Source organism: Orycteropus afer, unplaced genomic scaffold, assembly GCF_000298275.1.
Source record: "Orycteropus afer afer isolate SDZICR_OR568_19922 unplaced genomic scaffold, OryAfe1.0 scaffold00280, whole genome shotgun sequence".
Taxonomy (NCBI): Eukaryota; Metazoa; Chordata; class Mammalia; order Tubulidentata; family Orycteropodidae; genus Orycteropus; species Orycteropus afer.
In genome coordinates this window covers 3,212,562-3,218,059 of record NW_006921867.1, presented here as the reverse complement: position 1 = coordinate 3,218,059, position 5,498 = coordinate 3,212,562, and positions in this window count along the sequence as shown.

Genomic DNA, 5,498 nt, shown 5'->3' with positions numbered 1-5,498 from the left:
TAAGCAGTTTAAGAGTCCTATGTAGGTCAGGAGTTCTTAATCTTTGTGGATAATTCACCTCTTTGAAAACAGAAATATAAGTCCTCTGTTACACAATCATGGTTTAGGATGAAGGCAAAGGTGATAAAGAAAAGAGAGAGGAAAACCCCGTATATCCCTTTGTAATTTGAGCTCAGTGGACACTGTGCTGGCTACTTTCTGGATACAGTGAATACTGCACAACCCTTATTATCAAAGCTCAGTTGTACACATTTTCATATTCCTTTATGGAGATGTACTTTATTTCATCTGCTGGAATTTTCTTTGCAAATGTAGAAGAGAAACATTCAATTAAAAATCACACAGGCCCATCATCCCTTCATCTAAACATAAACTCAACAGTATACTTCATAGAAAATTACTAAATTACCAATCATTTCATCTTTTGATGCTATGTGCCACATCTTATGCTTTAATTCATTTTACCTGTACATGAATATATGCCATTAACTGCATACATTATTTTGAAATTAATTATAGGACATTATGCTATATTACTACTCACATGTTTTGAATAATGTTGTCTGGCTCTATATAACTCACTCTACCTGAGAAAATAGTCATTTTATATAGTCTTCTTGTCAGCATAAAGCATTGCTTTTAAGATCCATTTAAACAATAAAAGGAATCCATTTGTTAATATTTTCATAACATAGATCCTGAAATTAAGTTCGGTAGCATTTTCATCTCTTAGAAACTAAAGTCTTCAAATCAGAATCAAGGAAAGTAAGTTGCATGAAAATTGAAAGAATATATCTTCAAGTATCTGTTGCCAATGCATTTAAATTTTATAGTAAAAATAATTTAAGTTTAGTAAGTAATAATTTACGTTCAAAATTACTTTGTACAATCGTGAATAGAAAAACACAAATGAAACAAATATAGTCATGATGTTCACCTGAATTTGAATGGCAGCTTGCAAGGGAATAACGTATGCTCAAACCAAGTAGGGGTCACTATGAGTCAGAATTGACTCAACAGCAGTGAGTTTAGTGAGACTATGTGAAATATGGCTAACTTGCATAATGCACTTTACCAGATTACAAGGATAAGGCCAGTAAACATCTCCTGAAACTAAAGAAAGATCTCTCAATGTAAAATAAGTGAGATTTGTCATCCGTCAGTGATGTAGATTTATCCGTAAATGTGCTGTGGCAAGACTCTTCATGTAAAATAATGTTTCAAAAAGTGGAAAGACTGTAGCATTATAGAGACTGAAAAAAAAATCTAAGGTATAATATCACTTTCCAGACTAATGAACTTTGAGACATTGGGTTATTTAACATCTGAATGCATGTACCTTATCTAAAAAAATAGGGAAAGTAATGACTTCTTTGAGAACTCTTGAGAAGATTAAGTGACATGCGTCTTATCACAACCTGGTAGATACTAAAATTGTGTCATTAATATGTTGCATTAGAAAATAGAATGCAATCTAGAGTATAGTTAGGAGGTGGTAGTGAGGTGGGGGTGGGGGGTGGAATGGGAAGCACAGACACAGGAATTCAAGTTTTTTCTTTTAATTTTGATTCTTGTAATACAGAACTTGAATTGTCCCTCTAGGGGTCTTAGAAATACACCTAATTTTTGGTTCCTACAAACTTGTAGCCCTGCCTTGCCACTTCTCCCAAGACGGGGATGTGAATGCCAAGACAGTTTTGGGTCCTGACGTCAATTGCTACTAGCATATTAATTTCCTCATCAACATGCTCTGTTTACCTGACAGGATAAAACTAACCAAACCAAACTCACTGCCGTAGAGTCGGATCCGACTCATAGCAAACCCTCCTTGGGTTTCCAAGGTAGTATCACTATGGAAGTAGATTGCACAACCTTCCTTCTGAGGAATGGCTGCCAGCCTTCTGGTTGGTAGTCAAATGCCTTAGGCACTATGCCACCAGAGCTCCCCCCTGACGGGATGCTCTTCCACTATTCTTTTCTGGCCTTTTCAAATGATCTACATTGAATCTCTTCCTACCACATACTACTGTCCTTTTGGAAACTATATTTTATTGTCTGTCTAGACTACTGTTAATTATTTATTACACAATGTGCCTGAACAAACTTACCTAAAAAAATAATGGGAATTTCTAATCTCAGAACCACAACTAGGTGTATTTATATTCAACAAATTTAAAATGCATGCTAGTTTGCTTATTTAGCCATAATTTTAGACAATATGGTTTATTTCTAACTACTAGTAATTGGTTGAACTCATCAAGTTTGTCATTATCTATTGACCCATGTCAATATCTTTAAATATTTAATTTTTTTTTTGTTTTTATTGTGATTTGGGTGAAAGTTTGCAGAGCAAATTCATTTTCCATATAGCAGTTCATATACTTTTTGTTTCATTACATTGACTGCAATTCCCCACAATGTAACAGCTCTCTTTCCACTTCCTTCCCATAGTTACCTCTGCCCTGTGTCCTTTTATGTGCATCCGGTTGTTTTGATTTTACTTCAAAAACCATATTCTAATCTGTGAGTCTACTCTGACATACATTATAACAAACCAAACTCACTGCCATCAAGTCGGATCCAACTCATAGCCACCCCTCCTTGGGTTAATGTATTAAATATATATAGTGCTTTAATTATTAAAATTATTAAAAATAAGGATTTATTTTACTTTGTATATATAGGGTCAGTATGGAAGTAGATTGCCAACTTTCCTTCCGAGAAGTGGCTGGTGGGGTTGAACTGCCAGCCTTCTGGTTGGTAGTCAAATGCATTAGGCACTACACCACCAGAGCTCCCTGACATATATTAGTACTTGCAAAAGGTAGTGGGAGTAGGCAGGACTATGATTCTAACTATCACTTGGTCTATAAAGACAAGAATCAAGAGCAAAAAAAAACCAGGTTTCCATACTACCTCTGCTACTTACTAGCATAATGAATATGAAGTTTCACTGGCACGTCCCATGAGAAAATGAAATGCCCAGAGCCTAGTTAATATAGTTAGGATATTTTTAAAGGAAAATAAGATATGGTCCTTACCTTGAAGTGCTTAAAATCTTTCTGTGATAAGAGATTTCTAGAACATGAATCAACTGGATAATAATGTGATGAATAAATAATTAAGGGCTAGATGATGAGGTATAGAATTCTTCAAGTAATAGACACTCAGGCAATTTCTCTTTAAGATAAGCATACAAATTATGAATTTAAATATAATGTTTAAAATAGATGATGAATAAGACCTTATAAAGAATATTTAAGTAAAACCTGGTACTAAAATGCCAAGAAATACAGTATTTTTGTTTGTGTTCCTTATACATACATCATTTGTTAAAATTTTATATATCACTTATCTGAAAGGACAAGAACATTTACACATTGTGGTAGCTCAGGATATAATGAATTATGTTGTTTTGGTTAGGTGCATGCAATCAATTTTGAATCATAGCAACCCCATGGGACAGAGTAGAACAGTCCCATAGGGTTTTCTAGGCTGTAATATTACAGGAGGAGATCACCAGGTCTTTGTCTCACAGAGCCTTTGGGAGGGTTCAAACCACCAACCTTTCATCTAGCAGCTGAGTACTTAACAGTTATGCTTCTAGGGCTCCTTAGTGAATTCAAAAATAATTGAAAATAATGAATCTACTAATAATTGAAATATCAAGAAAATATTTCAATTTGGTTAGAGGCCTAAGGAAGATACGGAAATTTAGCTAATGCTTACATAGTAATTATTATTCCATTTTCAAGTTCTGTATCTTAAGTTTTGGGCTAAGTGAACTAATAGAAAACATCCACAAATTCTGATACATTTTCAATCATCAAAAACAATGTAGGAACTCTGCTATCATAGTTATTCAAGTCTTTAAGTTTTTGCCACCTACTTATTTTAACCTTATTAGGAAAAAGGTCATATATTTATAGTAATAATCTAAAAAGTAAAAGAAAACCAAAGTGTATGTGCAATACAAATCCCAGTATGAAAGATGTGTTTTCAAGTTTCCAAACTTTTCTGAATAATCTTTTTGACAATATTTTTCATCTTGAAAAGCCAAAATTGACCCTAGTATTATCTTGAATTTTTCAAGTTGACTTGCTTCAAAGAGTTTAGGATTCATGCTGGTTTGCTATTCAGAAATGATTTTATGCAGTAGGATTTCTTTCTAACCACTGCTCACTGATAGATCACATCAAATTAGTTTAATTACTCATGCAATTATCTATGGACATACATTTCTAAATATTAATAGCTACAGGGCTATCTTGATTTTCTTTTCAATGTTTTAGTGCTATCTGCCTTTATCTTGCACAGCAGAAAACAAAATCCTTCATGGGAGCATTTTTCTGTTTATTACAAACTAATTACATAATCATTGCACTAAACTTTCTTCAATCAGGTTTACAGGCTTCTTTTCAAGAGCAGAAGATATTACTTAACATTCTCTGATACATTCTTTCTAAACCCATCCTTCTTCCAAGCATAAATGTTACTGACACCCCTGGAAGTATATAATGTACACATTTTCATAAAAAAATAAAGACATGAACATATGAATGCATACACATATATTTACATTCATGCTCATTTGTGTATCTCCTTACATATAAACAAAAACAAAAATGCATTGCCATCAAGTCTTTCTGGTGTGTTTCAAATTTCAGCCAAGATCCATCTGCCATCAGCAATGATATCCCTCATTCTATGCCCTCTTCTGAATTCAGCTTAAATATCCTGCAGTTCCCTGTCAATACACTGCTGTAACCGTTTTTGAAATATCTTCAGCAAAATTTTACCTGTGTGTGATACTGATATTTTTCAGTAATTTCTGCATTGTGTTGGCCAGGCAGCAGTCTTCCAAATTTCTTGGCATAAACATGTGAGCACCTCCTGTGCCACATCCATTTGTTGAAGTATTTCAATGGGTTTTCCATCAATTCCTGGAGTCTTGTTTTGCATCAATTCCTTCAGTGCAGCTTAGACGTCTTTCTTCAATACCATCGGTTCTTGATCATGTGCTACCTCCAGAAATGGTTGAATGTCAATCAATTCTTTCTGGTGCAGTGACTCTGTATATTCCTTCCATCATCTTTTGATGCTTCCTGCATCATTCAATATTTTGTCCATAGAATTCTTCAGTATTTCAATTTGAGGCTTGGAATATTTTCCTCAGTTCTTTTAGCTTGAGAAATGCCTAGGGTGTTCCAAATGGAAGCATTTGGGATTTCTAACTCCAGGTCTTTGCACATTTCATTATAATACTTTGTCTTCTCCAACTATCCTTTGAAATCTCTTCAGCTCTGTTATTTCATTTCTTCCATTCAATTTAGCTCCTTTCCATTCACAAGCATTCAAGAGTAAGTTTCAGTCCCTTTTGGCATCTATTTTGGTCTTTCTTCCTTTCCTGACTTTTTTTTTTTATTGTTTAAATGTGTTTTACTGAAATATAATCTATGTATAGTGAAATACACAAAACTAAAGTGACATGGGTCAAT